Raw genomic sequence first — 16,732 nt, forward strand, 5'->3', positions numbered from 1 at the left:
AGAGAACCATGGCAATGCTGCCTCCCAGCTGTGGCTTCTGAAAGGAAGAGCCTTCTGTTAGAGCTGCTTTGCCTCTGCCAGCTGATGGCGTTTATCTGAGTCTTGCAGGTAGATTTCAGGGTAAGAGCTAAAGGGCCAATGGGAAGAAGAGCACATGGATTCCTGTATTTCAAGAAAGAAGCGCTGCCAGTCTTAGAAGCATAGAATGACAGTTTCACTCCCGTCTGAAGGAGAATGAAAATTGGGGGGCAGGGCCAGTGTTCTGTTCACGGTTTCAGCACAGTGCCCGGCCCAAGATAGACACTTGCATGTTTAGTAATGAACTGTTAATAAGAAAACTGGTTAAATTGGTTTTAATTGAATTTAAATTGGTTTTAATTTAATTGGTAGTTTATTTGTCATGGAAGTTTTGGATGGCTCGGTGTAGATGGGTTTGGTTGTTTTGTTCTGTTTTGTTGCTTTTCTCCCCTGCGCTTTCTTTATGAAATTTTTCAAACAGGCAAAGATGTTGGGTGAATTTTGTAGTGAACAGCCACCACCTAGAATCTGCAAGTAACATTTTGTAACATTAGCTTTATTGCTTTGTACATGTTCATTTTAATGAGACTTCTTCAAGTTTGGTTTCTCTTTAAAAACTTTGCTAAGGGGGTGCCTGGGTGGCTCAGTGGGTTAAAGCCTCTGCCTTCGGCTCAGGTCATGATCCCAGGGTCCTGGGATTGAGCCCCACATCGGGCTCTCTGCTCCGTGGAGAGCCTGCTTCCTCCTCTCTCTCTGCCTGCCTCTCTGCCTAGTTGTGATTTCTCTCTGTCAAACAAAATATTAAAAAAAAAAAAAACTTTGCTAAGATAATTAGCTTCTGTCAAGTCGTCTTAAACTCTTTGGGGAAACTTGTATTTGAATTGTAGCTAGAATTGTGGTCTTCACTTTCAGCTAGTTTTCAGCTTGTAAATCTGTTATGCTGAATTTTAATCTTATTTATTTTGCCTGAGGGATGCTTTTTATAATGGGTTTATTTGAAAGTTCTTGATCAGTTGTGCAGAATATTCTAATGTTATTTTCACACTTGATAAATTATCCAATTAATTTCTCTGGTGAGAATGTAATTGTTGGCCCATTTTGTTTACACAGGGTTCCAGGATTATGTTCCCAGAGGGCTGGAGAAGCAGTGTAATTTAGCATATATACCATTAAATTAGAAGCTAAGAGACTTAGGTTTTACTCCTGACTGATCATGGGCAAATCATTTCTCTTTGTCTTTGTGTCTGTCAGTTTACCTGTAAAGAGTGGGATAGAATCTGAAATTTAGATACTACTAAGTAACGGGCAACATTTATTAACGCTTAGATCTATTAAGAAAGAGGCTTTACGAATCCAAGGAGGCTACTGTAATTCTGTAACTGTATGCCAAGCTATGGGGTGAAAACTGACATGAAAAATGGAAGCACGTGCAATGGTCAAAGTGTCATCAAAAAGCCTGCTGTGGCTCAGAATTTACTTTTGCTACAGGAGTTGTGAGCAGTTTTCCTAATCCATCTGGACTCAAAATAATGCTTTGTGAGAGAGAGTGAATGCAAAGACGAGAGCAGGTGGCTCACCATAGACCGAAAATCAGTGTTCAGCGAAGAGAAGGATGCGTGGAAGGGAGGGCTTAAAGGCATTATCCAGATTCACTGCCACACACCATTCACTGCCCCCTCCAACCATCCCTCCATCCCCATGCCCAACACAGAGAACAAGCCTTGCCCCTCCCCCGCAACTACGGTCTCCCATCAGGCCAATACAACTGGATTACAGGGTTGGCAGAGGGATCAGCAAGGTCTCCTCTCCATTTAGTAGCTAAGTGTGACCTGTTCTTTCCAACCCTAGGTTATGCATATAGATTCACATTTCTGTCACAAAGGCACTTGGAGATTTTTACATTCATGTCTTAGTGGTGGTTACAAGAATATGACCAAAACCGTGTTTCTTGAATGGCACCTTACTGAATGTTAGTGTCGACGAAGACAAAGGCCAGACTGACAGGTCTACCCACTACCATCTGTTGTGGATATTCTCTTCTCAGCCTGCATATAGCACTGATAGCTTTACCAAAGAAGTACTCCTACTTAAAATGAACTATGTATATTAGAATATAACTGGTATTCCGGGTGTTTGTTTTAATAAAATAACCACACTGCTTTGATTTTTGCTTTATCTTTGTTTTATTTTGGAGACCAACTCACTACATTGAGAGGGAAGAATGATCCCAGGTACTCGTTCACATATGAAATACAATTAATATTTTGCTTCTCCAGGAAATGGTAAATGAGGATTCATTCTAGCCCTTGGTTTAATCTGTGGTTTCTTCCTTGGGCTTTTTTTTTTTTTTTTTAAGATTTTATTTATTTATTAGAGATCACAAGGCAGAGAGGCAGGCAGAGAGAGAGAGAGAGGAGGAAGCAGGCTCCCTGCTGAGCAGAGAGCCCAATTCGGGGCTTGATCCCAGGACCCTGGGATCATGACCTGAACCAAAGGCAGAGGCTTTAACCCACTGAGCCATCCAGGCACCCCTCTTCCTTGGGCTTTTAAAACTGCATTTTGCAAAGTAAAGTTGGGCTCAAAGAGAAAGAAACATTTCCACAACCATTTTAGGTGCAGTAGAAGCCAGAAATGGCATGAACTTAGTCCTAACTGATAAATGAAAAACTGCAACTCCAAAGGCCAAAGCCATTCCACCACTCCTTCCTTGACAAAATTCCCCAGACAGGTTTTTAAGTGATGGCTGCCTTTATCATGCGGCAAAAAAAGCATTTTTAGGAAGCTTTCTGTGGGTCAACCCCGTCTCTTCTAAAGTATACTCAGTTTCCCTAAGTGGGACGTACAGGTTGGTCAAGCATGCAAGTGTTCTACAAAATACCATCTTAATTCTTGGAAAGTTCCAAAAGTGAAATACTGTTATTAATCCCAGAATAAGCCATAATTTTTTTTTTAAACTCCACCTCTAATTTGGGTTTCTTGACACTTACCTTACTTCTAGTCTATTCTTGTGGATGCCTTGTTACACTTGTCACATTTTTTAAATTACCGTTTTTATGGGGACCAGCAGGGGCAGGCTTTGTTCATGAAGTGACGGTTGTAATCTTGTCAGGAAATGATGCATAATCACAATAATTTTTGCTTGGTCTGAGTAGGGATTTGCACATTTTAATATAAAAGTGAATCAGCAAGTCTGAACTTCACACAATTTACACTTCTGAAAACTAATAAAAGCACACTAAGATTCAGATTCCAAAATCCTGAAAAATAATCATCATTACCCCAGACCTTCTCACTGGCTGCTCTGCCCTGATTGTCAGAGGTTGATTTAAAAACAACAACAGCAAAAAAAAAAAAACCCTATTGGAGAAGGTCTAGCTTCTTAATCCCAGCTGCTTCCCTCTGGCTAGCCTTTTTTTTTTTTTTAATATAAATGTATTGTTATTTTTTTATTATGTTCAGGTAACCAACATACAGTACATCATTAGTTTTTGATGTAGTGTGCAGTGATTCATTAGATGCGTGTAACACCCAGTGCTCATCACGTCATGTGCCCTCCTTAATACCCATTGTCTGGTTACCCCAGCTCCCACCCCCCTCCCTTCTGTAACCCTCAATTAGGTTCCCAGAGTCCAGAGTCTTTCATGGTTTGTCTCCCTCTCTGATTTCTTCTGCTCAGTTTCCCTCCCTTCCCCAAGGTCTACCACGCTTTTCCTTATGTTCTACATAAAAGTGAAACCAAATGATAATTGTCTTTCTCTCCTTGACTTATTTCACTTAGCATAATCCCCTCCAGTTCCATCCATGTCAAAGCAAATGGTGGGTGATTCATCCTTGCTGATTGGCCAGTCCTTTAAGTGTCTACGTAAAGCAGACAAAGCCTCACCAGAAGTGCTTGAGAAAGCTAAAGCTAACTTGTCATTTCCTTTAGAGTGGTTAGGAGACTGAAAGTGAAATTTATTTCAAACCTAATCTGTTATTCTCCTGGAGCCATTGTGAAAGAAGAAAGCAATCAGGTTTCCTGAAAACAACTAGGCTAATAAATCTGAATTTGACTTGATACCTGTAGGGTCAGTGTTTTGCAATATTTTTTTTCTGTTGTGTTTTGTTTATTGTGGTGATCTTTTTTGTTGTTTTTGTTTGTGACCCACAGTAAATTATATAGATACACAGGTAAATATAGAAAGATGATAGGGATAAATGAATAAATAGTATGTACACTGACTCAGCTGAAGAAAAAGGTGTTTGAAACACTTGCTTTTACTACATCTTGATGCATTCCGGTATTTTCTGTTCTTTTTTATTTTATTTTATTTTTTTTTTACTTTTTAAAAAAGATTTTATTTATTTATTTGACTAGAGAGATCACAAGTAAGCAAAGAGGTGGGGGGTGGAGGGGAAGCAGGCTCCCCGCTGAGCAGAGAACCCAGATGGGGGCTCAATCCCAGGACCCTGAGATCTTGACCTGAGTCTAAGGCAGAGGCTTAACCCATTGAGCCACCCAGGCACCCCATTCTGTTCTTTTTTAAATGAAGCCCCAGAACCCATATGAGTTTATCAGAATACAGCTTGTCTCTTGAGTCAAGATCTGAGGATTTAAAATAGCCCAGAAGGCTGGGCTGGTGCGTCTCTCTCTCTCTCTCTCTTAGGGTACTCTTTGAATGCAGGGGGACAGGAGGGAGGGAGGGTGGAGAGTGGAAAGGCAGATTTCTTCCTGGGCTGGGCTGGTGCGCCTACTATCTCTCTCTCTCTCTCTCTCTCTCTCTCTCTCTCTCTCTCGTAGGGTACTCTTTGAATGCAGGGGGACAGGAGGGAGGGAGGGTGGAGAGTGGAAAGGCAGATTTCTTCCTGATATCTCAAGAGTTACTGGCAACATTGAGTGTCTCCTTCATCAGACCATGAGCTTTCAAGGAAAGGACCAACCTTTCTATATCTCGGTTGGGAATCTGAGATATCTAATATGATCTTGACCTTCTTAAAAGAGAGTCAAACTATGACTCTCATATGAATGAATACAAGTTAAAGATTTTATTTAATTCTTAATGAGGGAACCAGGTGGATGTTATAATGCATTCAAAGGCAAATCCAAAGAACAGACACTTAGAAGCCAGGAATATTTAAATGAATGTCCAAATAGAGGCAAAACTAGCTTCTTTCTTCCTAGAGAAGGGATGTCAGGTGAACATCTCCCCACAGGATATAATTTGCATTTCTAAAAACAATTATTTTGCATTTCTCAACGTTATCTACAGGACAGAGCTGGAAAATAGAAATATAGAAAAATAGAATCTGATAACACCGAAGGCTGTGCTGCAGACAAGATAATGTAGTGTTCCATCAAAGCACAAAATATCTATTCCCCCCTAGAATTGGACTATTCTGACAGCTGGTGTGAGGTGACGGCTTGTTCCAGCTCCTACAAAGCTCCAAACTGGAACCAAGTCAGTAGTGCAAACCCCGCTCAAGAACCATGTGGCAGTTAGGGGGCAGCAAAGCTCCATTCCTAAAGAAAGCAGACTTGACAAAAAAGAAATTTGTAAAATTGGATTGACCTGGGGTCCATGGACTGAGTCCCTGGGATTGTATGCAAAAAAAGTTTCTTTGTACATTTTTCCAGGAGGAGAGTCTTTTTTGTTTGTTTCTTTTTTTTGGCTTACGTCTAATGAAACTACAAAGCACTTTCCCCAAGTATTGGAAATTCCGTGTCCTCGTTGTCATATTCACAACTTGGTTGCCAAATTAGCTTTAAATTAGAAACACCTGAGGAGTTATTAGGTTGAACCATACGAAACTGTCATTTTCGTAAGGTCACTAAAAAGACGAATATTGGCAATTTGCTGAGGTTCAACTTACATATACGGATTCCTGGTCGCCCCACTCTGATACAGCCAGTGGGTAGATGAATATCTGAGATCAACAGCCACTGTTAGCTTGAAATTTAGGAAAATGGACTGTTGGATTCCAATCCACCCCAAGGCCTAGATGTGTAACCCCAACCTATTCTGACCACTCTGAACAGTGAAAACCGAGATGGCATTAAGACCATCACCCAACCCAGTTTACTAGAGGCTATCCAGGGAGCCTGCTCTGAGGACCACTGGCTTCAGAGTCTCCTGGGGTGCTTGTGAAAATGCATCTCATTAGGACCCTTGCTAAACCCCCAGAATTAGATGGCTGGGCCCTGGGCCAGGGAATCTGCATTCTAAATAAGTTCCCAGGTAACTCTTTAGCAAACAAAGTACGAGAGTAGGTAACCCCAGGAGATAGGAGAGACTATGAGCTGAGGTCTATCAGGTATATCGAAGTATAACTGTTAAAATGGTAAAATCGTGGCTCTCATTCAAATATACAATGGACATGTGTCAAAAGTTTTCTTCAGCTCATGAATTTATGACAGAACCATTAGACGGTAAAGCTGATTCCAAGAGCATTTGGGGAAAAATAATTTATATAAGCCAACAGGAAAAGCATTTCAAAACAAAACAAAACAAAAGATCTTAGAATAAGATTGCTGGGTTAAATAAGAAGCTAGTTAATATCCTCCAGGCTAACACAACCATAACCTATGGGGTTATCTTTCCTACCAGATTTAAAAAAATACAAATTAACATGTAACTTTGCAGCATCTGGCTATCATGAAACAATAAATAGCAAAGCCAAACACAAATACATTCTGCTAGAAAATTAAACAGTCCCTGGGTGACTTTGTTAAATAATTCCCCAGTATGACTTTGAAAGGACACTCAGCCCAACTTTTTGCCTTATTTCTAAGTTTTAAGCAATTCTGTTCTACAGGGAGCAAAGATAGCAGAACATCAAGTGTGTGGACTCTGTTTCTCTGAGTGAGAAAATTCAGGCTAGAGCAGATATATTCAAACCCGAGAGCCACCTGATCCAGAGGGAGGTGAAAACTGTCAGAAGTCACGTATAACTTCCTTGGATTTATTTCAGACACTAGTCATAATCACTTCCTCTTGCTTTGTAAGTGTTTTGTCCTCTTTCTAGTTACCTGACTTATAAACTCGTCATTCCCTGATAATTTCTCTTAGAAGTTTAACTGAATAGCCTGCTAAGGTTTTTTAGCTTTGTTCTTTTGTGTTTAAAAATTCAGGCACTTTATTTGTTTAAACATCAGAAATATCCTCTAATTTTTATGAAACAATTGTCCACCTCCAGGAGTAAACTTTGAGCTTCATGAAACATGAACTGAAATAGGAATACGGTGTGTCCCAACTCAACCTCCATATTTTTTCCTAACTTCTTCTGCCTTTAAAGGGATAGTTTAAGAGTGTGTCAGTGTTGGGAAGTTCAGCAAGTGTCTTCATTTCAGTTCCTTCTACTGATTTCAGGTAAAATTAAAATTCAATCATTTTTTTAAAGTAATCTTTCAGTGGTTTTCTGGAAGTGAGATTACAGATCTCTCTTTTCTTCTTTGTACTTTTTAAATATTTTTCCTTTTTTTTTCTTAAAACTCCCTTTACTGATCAAATTTATCATTCTTTGAGTTATTGATAAGTGAATCTACCATGTATTGGCTAAGTTTTGAAAACATAATTGAAGTTTTATTTTAAAATACCTTTACCAAGGGGCGACTGGGTGGCTCAGTGGGTTAAGCCTCTGTCTTCGGCTCAGGTCATGGTCTCAGGGTCCTGGAATGAAGCCCCACATCTGGGTTCTGTGCTCATGGGGAAGCCTGCTCCCCCACCACCTCTTTGCTTACTTGTGATCTCTCGCTCTGTCAAATAAATAAATAAAATCTTCCAAAAAAATAATAAAATAAAATAAAATACCTTTACCAACATATGTTCTACATATCATAACTAATCCACCCATTTCAAGATATTTATACACTGATATAGCAGTATTATTCGCACTAGGCAAAAGGTGGAGACAACACAAAGGTTCTTCACTGGATGACTGGTCCAGACACAATGCGGTCTATATGTACTGAGGAATATGATTCAGCCTTAAAAAGGAAGGAAATTTTGACACATGCTACAACATAGATGAACCCTGAAGACATCATTTTAGGCAACATGATTCAGTCACAAAAGGACAAATATTGTATGATTCCACTTACCTGAGGGACTATTCAAAGAGGGAGAACGTAAAATGGCCACTGCAGGGGCTGGTGGGGTGGAGGTGGGTGGGGAGCCTCTGCTTGCTGGGGACAGAGTTCAGTGTGGAAAGATGAAAACGGTCCGGGGATGGATGGTGGTGACGGTTGCACAACAGTGGGAATGTACTTAAAACCACTGAACTCTAGGGGCGCCTGGGTGGCTCAGTGGGTTAAAGCCTCTGCCTTTGGCTCAGGTCATGATCCCAGGGTCTTGGGTTTGAGCCCTGCATCGGGCTCTCTGCCTGGCGGGGAGCCTGCTTTCTTCTCTCTCTCTCTGCCTGCCTCTCTGCCTACTTGTGTTCTCTGTCTGTCAGATAAATTAAACAACAAAAAAAAAACACTGAACTCTACACCTAAAAATGATTAGAATGGCAAATTCATGTTATATATATTTTGCCACAATTTTTAAAAACCCCTGCAATTTCAGATGTACAGTTCAAGTTCCTTTTAGTAACTTTACCAAGTGATGGAACGTCAACATCAATCAGTTTTCCATAATTCTCATCCCTGCAGTAAGATCCCTGATGCCCACCACAGTCAATCCCCATTCCTACCCCACCCCTGAAGCAACCACGATTCTGCCTTCTCTATAAATTTTCTTTTTCTGGACTTTTCCTCTGTGTATATGGAGTCACACAAAATGTGCTGTTCTGTGTCTGGCTTCTTTCATTTACCATAACATTTCTGGAGTTTGTCCATGATGGAACATGTGTCTATAATTTGTTCCTGTTTTATTGCCAGATAGAACTTCACTGTGTGGATATACCTCGTTTTGTCTACCCATTCATCAATAGATAGATGCTGAGGTTATTTTTGGTTTTTGGTTTTATGTTTAAAGCTACCAAGAACAGTCATGACTTTACCTAACCCAGAGACAGCTTAAACCTTTCCTATGCCATATGTATGCCTACATATGTGTGTGTAAGCATGTGTGTGTATATGGGTGTGTGTATTTGTGTGTGCATATGGGTTTTTTCCTCCTCTAATCCAGCAAGACAGGCAAAATCAGCCACATTTCACAGAAGAAAAGAGAGGTTAAGCAACTTGGGAAAGGTCACCCAGCTAGTTTTGCTGGGCATGGACAAAGGTCTGACTGCCCGCAGTGAGAGGGGTGATAGAGGAGAATTTTAAACTATCACTAGTGGCCTCTGTGTTCTCCAAGGAGTCGGACCCTTACCACGCACCCACTGGCTCTCAAGTGGCAGGTTTTGGGGACCTAGCCTCACAGAGGCTCTGACACTGGCGAGGAGCCTTACAGAGGGCATTTCCCTCCAGTTGGAACTACTTTGCTTTGGGAAACCAGGAGCTCCAAGGGGCCCCCCAGAGAGCTCCTGCTTTTCCCAGTGGCTGTAATTCTGCTTGGTAATTTAGATGACATTTTCCAAGAGCAGAGGAAGAGTTTACCACAGTAGTTAAAAGCAAGGCCTCTGGAGTTGGACTACTTGAGTTCACGTTCTGGCATCCGCTTAGCTCTGCGGCCTGGGGCAAGTTATTCATCCTCTCTGTGCTTTAGCTTCTTTATGCGTAAAATGTGAATAATAATGGTGTCTACCTCACTGGGTTGTTATAAGGTTTAAATGAGATAATAGAGAAGGAGCAAAGACTACGCTGGCACCTGGCCATAGCAGGCCCTGAATAAGTATTAAATGTGCTTAGTGTAGTTACTTGCTACAGAATTATCCCTGGAGTTCCAGAAGCTTAGAAGACACATATGGCCCCTGCGTCCTTCTGGCTGTCCATCAGCACAGCACATTATGCCCCAAACTTCAGTCTGTTTTCTCTGTAGGCTTTTCCAGTGGTGCCTGCCGAGGTAGTAAGAGGAGTGGCAGTTGATGACAATTGTCCCTGAGAGAAAGTGTCCCCCTGGTAGCTCACAGGCAGAGTGGGCTCCCGCCCAGATTGTCCATTTTGGAGAACACTTCATTTCGTGGTTTCCTCCAGCTTCCCCTCCTACCCTGACGAGAAGCCCATCTGTCCCCCACTCTCTCCTGGGGCTTCCCCAGCCTCTTCTGCATGAGTCTGCTGCCTGTCCTCTGCCTCAGACATGTTGTGTTTGAGGTGAAGACCAGAGCTGGCAGTGGCTTGGGAAAGATTCTCTGGGGGTTTTCTGCTCTGGTTCCCACCCACCCACATATGCACGGATTCAGTCTGGAGTTGGTGAGTCTCCCCTCCTGAGAACTGCTGAGCCCTCCCCTTCAATTCCAAAGGAAGGACTTAGCAGAGCTAAATCTGTAACCAGGTAAGATGGCGCCCTTCAACAGCTGGCTGACTGAACCAGGAGTGGTGTCGTGATTCCTGAACATGACCATATTCTTGAGAACTTAGACCGAAAAATTCAAAGAATCGGGCTACAGTAGTCCGATAATGGGAAGGTCTCTGTACCTCTTGGGGATCAGGTGTATAGAAGAGTAAGCATTTACACAGAAGTGTGAGTGTGTGAGAGACAATCTTCAAGAGTTTGCTCTTGAAGGGGTTTCCAGTCCAGAGTCCCAGCAGCACCCATAGAATGTCTTCCGTTTGAGCTAAAACATTCTCTTGTGCCCTCAGGGGCCCTCTCCAACTGGTTCCGGAAAACACACCACAGGAAGCAAAGCTGTGATTAAAGCTCATTGGCAAGAGGTCAGACGGAACTAGGTTTGAATCTTCTCTATCATTTTCTTAGTTGTGTGACCTTACGCAAATTGTTCAGCCTCTCTGAGCTTCAGTTTCCTCCTCTAAGGGGGATGATACAATGGACTTCAAAAAAGCTCTCAGATGATTACACAACACAGTGAAATACTCCGGGTGGTGCTTGACATACAGTTGATGACCAATAAGTGATCATTTAAGTATTATGATTTCTATCTTCCTTTTGAATCGACCCTTTATCATTGTGAGATACGCATGACTCTAAATTAGCAACACCAAATTTCTTTTGCTAGTGTTTACACGGTGTATGTTTTTCCACCTTTTTAATTTTCAATCTGTGTCCCAATATTTAAAGTTGCATCCTAATAAATAGCATATTGCTATTTCTCTGTCTTCGACTTAGACCATCTTGGTCTTTTCGTTGGAGTGTTTAGCCCATTTACATTTAACATAATGACTGCTATCGTTTGTGCTTGTCTACCATCTTGCTACTGGATTGGCTTTTCTGGGATCTCAACCAAAAGCCCAGGAGGTTTGCTGGATCTTCTCCCCAACTCTGTGGGACTCAAACCTCTGGCTCCTCGGCACTATGCAGCCGCTGAAATCTGTTCAGCTCTTTTGCTCCCCAGCTCCCCAGCTGCTTTTCTCTGCTGTGCTCAGTTTAGGAGTCAGCCAACAACTTGAGGGAAACATGTATGCAGATTTCTCACTCGCTCCTCTCCATCATCCTCCCTTCGAGTTCCAGCTACTCTGGCAGCCTTCGCCTCTGATCTCAGCCCAGTAAGACGGCAGCTTTCTGCTCTCACCCACCCGCTCCTCCCACTCCCACCCCACCCGTGATTTGGGAAAATGCCTTTGGGAAAAAGCGGGATGACTGTCCATTTCACCTTTCTCAGGGATCACAGCCATTCAGACTTGTGCTGGGTGCTCTCCAGCTCCTTCAAACAGTTGCTCTATATATTGTGTCCAGTTTTTATCATTATCTTGGAAGGAAGATTAATCTGATACAAGCCACTCCTCTCTGGCCAGAAGCAGAAGTGTTGCACTACTTCCATTTATTGAGCCCTTCTCAAAACTGCCTTAGAGTGGGCAACCGAAGTTTCTGTTGGCAGGTGACTGATTTGATCCTAGTTCAGTCAACAGGGAGAGGAATGACCTTATAAGTTGGACCTCAGGGGTGCCTGGGTGGCTCAGTCAGTCAGTGCAACTCCTGGTTTCAGCTCATGGTCGTGGGATCGAGCCCTGTGTCAGGCTTTGCACTTGGCGTGGAGTCTTATTTGTCCCTCTCCCTCTGCTCCTCCCCCACCTCCGCTCGTGCTCTTTTTCTCTCTAAAAAATAAATCTTAAAAAAAAGAAGTTGGCTCCCAGAAAAATCTGAGATATTTAATTGAAATTGGACTGAAGTTTAGGCATTTGTTAAAAGTTACGTGGCCCTGAGAACCTGCAAGAATTTAGAAGCCTCTATTTACAGCTTTGGATTCTTCTCCGAGGCCCAGACGTAGACTGAAAGACTGTGGAAAGTAAGAACCAAATTAATGTGTGACTTGGTGAGAGGGGCCTACTTCTGAAGGGAGACTGAAGAACTAGGCGATTAGATTATACAATTGCCTACAAAGTCACTTCTCTTAGGTTATGAAGTTACTGAATAAGGAATCATAAACTGCATCCAGTGTCTCTGGGGATTCTGACAAGAGTCAAATTATGCTTCACCAGTAAACTCAAGGATGTGACGAACAGTCACCAAAATTACTTGAAAAGATGTTTTGGGGTGCTTAGGTCAGGGTGAGAGGAATCGCTGTGCACGTCTGAGGCTGGGGGGCGCATTCCCAAAGGAAATTTCTGGTCGGGAGTAACCTGGGTGTACGGAGAAGATCCATGTCTTCTTGAGTGGGTGGTGTATCAGCCAGGGTCTAATCAGGGGACAAAATCCGCATCTACCAATGCAACCGAGAATTTAACATACAGAATTGTGAATCGGGTATCGGGCAAGTCAGCTGGCGAAGAGCAGACACGGAGGAAATCGCAGAAGTGGAAAGTGCAGGAAGCAGGTACCACCCTTCAGAGGAGGGAAACAAAAGCCTGAGTTGGGGATGGTTGAAGGGGCTAGAGGAGGGCCCAGGCTGGCTGGGGCTGCTGGCTCTGAGGGGTTGATGTCCTGAGGCCGCCTGCGGACTGAGAGAGCTGCGAACTGATCCCAGCTGCCGCCGCTGGGCCCACCTGTCCTGTCCCGGATGTTCCAGAGGCAGGAAACAGGCATGAGCCGGTCTCTGGTCTCTCCTCACTCCCCACGATCCCCCCAGGCCTCCCAGCTGCCCTCCAGCGCCTCCTACAGGCGGAGCCCCACAAAGCGGGGCGGGGTTTTAGGCTTCCAGCCCCAGCATCCCCAAATACTGAAAAGGCCCGAAGCTGACAGACTACAGCTTCACAAGCAACAGGCCAGGAAGATTTAGACTCAAGTGTGGGCAGATTTAAAAGAAACAAACGAGAGCGCTAAGACTTTTATGTGAGGAAGGAATCTACGCACAGTCCGTATTTTAGACACATGTGGTATTTAAAAGAATAAGGCCCTGTTCGGTGACAGCTTTATAATTCCATTTAAAAGTGTGTAATAGAGTAATTAATTAAGACTTGTGATTTTTATGGTGTCATCTAAGCTTAAGTAGAGCGTAAAAACATTTAAAGTTTCCCTTATTTATAAGCTTAATTGATTAGTTTCTAGAAGAAGTTAGGATTGGGGAAGATTTTATATGTTGTTAGAAAAACTGAAGTACTTAAAAAGAAATATTAAATTTATAAATGTATTTAAAAGTGTTTGAAGTGCTGAGCTAAGTTTGTAAATAGGACCAAACATTATTTAAAGGCTCCTCCAAAATTAATGCTAAAATCTGCTAGACATACAGAATAATAAAATTTCTAAGTTGAACTTAAAAGCCTAAGAAAGGCTTTTAAATTTGTATCTTAAACTGAATATTGATTCCAAAAACATTATTAACGGAATTATTAAATGAATACTATTCATTTAATTATTAAACTATTAAAATACTATTTTAAAATCCAAATTTAAACTTACTAGTTTTTTTAAGGAAAAGGCCCACTGAAATCTTTTCTGCGTAGGAAATTGACTGTTCAGGACAAGCGGGATTTCCCCACCCCTAGGCCCTCCCCTTATGAGATGTTTTTAGAAGTGGCTGAAGAAGAGCAAGAGAGGCAGCTTTGCTTCTCCACTCTCTGGAGACCCTGAAACCATCTCGCCATGTAACTAGCTGAGGGGGCTATGCCCCTGACTTAGTTGTTCTGCTTCCTCAACCTCTACCAAGCCAGGACACTTCATGGGATAGAGAAGGATGATCACTGGACATGGGGTAAAAGAACCCAAGCCTCAGTTTTGCCATCTGCGAAATGGGGGCGCTACCTGCCTTGCAGTTGTTGTGGGGGTCCAGATAGTACTTGCATACCAGGGCAGACTCTGAAGCTCCCTTTTGCTGGATCTATCCTGGGTTAGGGCCAGGAGGTTCTTGCCTAAGCACACTGGCCAGGAATACTCCCACTTACTTCTGGGAAGGAGACCTTCTTCAAAGAGAAGGCCGTGTGCCAACAACGGGCACATGGTCCGGGCCCTGAAGGACTCTCTCACTGCAGACAGAGAGGGGACACGCCCAGAAGGAAGCACCTGGCTCAGGAGCAAAGCAGCAGTCCTGTGCACAGGGTTAGCCCTGTACAGGGACTGGCGGCCTCGGGCTGGAGCAGGAAGGGGAGGGGCTGCAGAGAAGAGCAGAGTCCTGGCCCCCAGCCGTGTTCCCAGGTTGCTGGGCCACATAGCTTCAGAGGGAACATGACTAGGCAGCAGCATGGGGAAGGTCTCTGCCTGTGGAGAAAGGAAAGTGGGTGAAGGTCTATTGTACAAATAGGTGGGAGGGAAAGAGTGGCCATCAGAATTGTGACCATCCCATTAATTCGTCCAATGCATTTGACTTAGAGAACTTTCTCTGTCTGCTAAGCCCTAGGCAGGCAAACACAAATCCCACATATCGTCGCCTTCCTGGGATAGCACCTGACACGTGCAGAGGCATAAGTGTCTCCTACCTGGAGAAGCGGTGGGCAAGGCCTGCGGGGGTGGGGGGCAGCAGGAATGAGGTGGGAGGGTGTGGGGGTAGAAGGCAGAACCACCCAGTGAGACGGACACCTGTTCACAGGGAGTCACAGAGCAGCAAAGGCAGCGGGAGACTAGCTTGGAAAGGACCTTAAAGTCATGTTCAAGTGTGTGGATGTTAGTGGAAGCCTGGGAGAAGTTTATGTTTTAGAAAGATCCGCTTGGCCATCCATGGGGAGAGATGGCATCTGGAGACAAATTCAGGGAGTACCCAGTGGCAGAAATCCAGACGGGAGGAAGAGGGCCTGACAAGCACGTGAGATTTTAAATCAGAGAAAAGTCTGAGCAAGAGATTCCAGAATCCTAGTTCGTGTGGGAGTCCGGGCCTGGGTGGGTGGAGGTCAGGCTTGAAGGCCCCTGGACACTGAGACCAGCACTGGCCTACCCTCTGGAGCCTCAACTCCGTGGAGCCCCCAGCACTCCCTAGGGTGGCTTTTCTCCTGCCGGGAGAGACGCTGGCAGTGGGGTCAGCAGAGGCAGTGCCCGCGAAATCTCGAGATGGAGACCATGCTGTGTTGTCGAAGTGGGACGGACAGAATCACGGGGCCTTAAACGTGAGAGGAGATAGAATATAAGCCGCTGTGATGCACATGTGAGAGGGGTTCCCCCCACCGTAACTGGCTTTGACGCTGGAGGAGGTGGCCCAGGAGCCCAGCATACAGGTGGTCTCCAGAAGCTGGCAAGGGGGAGGGAATGCATTCTCCCCGAGCCTCCAACAGAGGCACAGCCCTGCTGACACCTTGATCGTAGGCCCATGAGACCCGCGTCAGACTTCAGCCTACAGAACTGTGATAATGAATGCGTGTTGTTTTAAGCCACTCAATGCCATTACCATCTGTGGTCACTTGTGACGGCAGGTCAGGCAACAGAAGCTGACTGTAAGCCCGGCTTGAGTCAACTGCAGAGAGAACTTCTCTAGCCACCCGACCCAGGGTCGCCCTCTCCTCTCCCCGAGCCGCTGCATTGTCATTTGACTCCCCTCGGGTGTTGGTCGTTATTTGAAATGCCTGTGTTGACCTGATCGCCAGCCTGCCCCCACTGGATTGTCCCCAGGAGAGCGGGCAGGCCCCTTGCCCGACCGTCCATTGCTGCATCCCCCGCTCCAAGAGAAAGGGCGTTCAACACAGGGGGAGCCGCCCCCCGCCCCCTCCCCCACATTCGGTAGGTAATTGAGCAGATGCAGAAGCCAATGTGACAGTGCCCCAGTGACGGGGAATCTGCTGCCGCACAGCTCTTTCCCACCTTACAGCCTCTGAATATTCAACACAAATGGCCACATCCTGCTTTTCATCTCCCAGGATTCTCGGTCAGCTTGGGTCACACCCCGTTAAATGCTCTCACTAATAACCCTTCAATCTCAGGTCAACTCGGCTCCAGCCATCCTGGGAAAATATATGCAGAGAGTAACACAGTGTAGATTGAAGTCTCCTTCTGCCAAACAAAATCGGAGGGGAGTGTACAGAGAGAGTCCATGCGTCGCAGTAAGCGTCCCCTCTGGGTCAAACGCTCAGGGAGAGCCCAAGCTGGCTTTAGAGGAGGACTGGCCTTCCCAGACTTTGTTCGGTGTTTTCCAAGCTCCTCAGACAGCCTGCTGGTCCAGGAAATGACTTGCCAATCCAGCTGAGGATGGCAAACAAAACCAGGGGACGCTGGCTGAGGTAAGGCTGCTGCTGAATCCTGGAGCGGAGGCGACAGGAAGAGGGACATGGAGGCAGGAAAAGCTGGCTGAGGGCATGAGGACAGGACGCACCAGGAGCCAGGGGACCGCGGCGCTTGCAGATCCTGTCAAGCCGCACAGCACAGGGAGAGAGTGACGTATA

The sequence above is a fragment of the Meles meles genome, chromosome 8, assembly GCF_922984935.1.
Source record: "Meles meles chromosome 8, mMelMel3.1 paternal haplotype, whole genome shotgun sequence".
NCBI lineage: Eukaryota > Metazoa > Chordata > Mammalia > Carnivora > Mustelidae > Meles > Meles meles.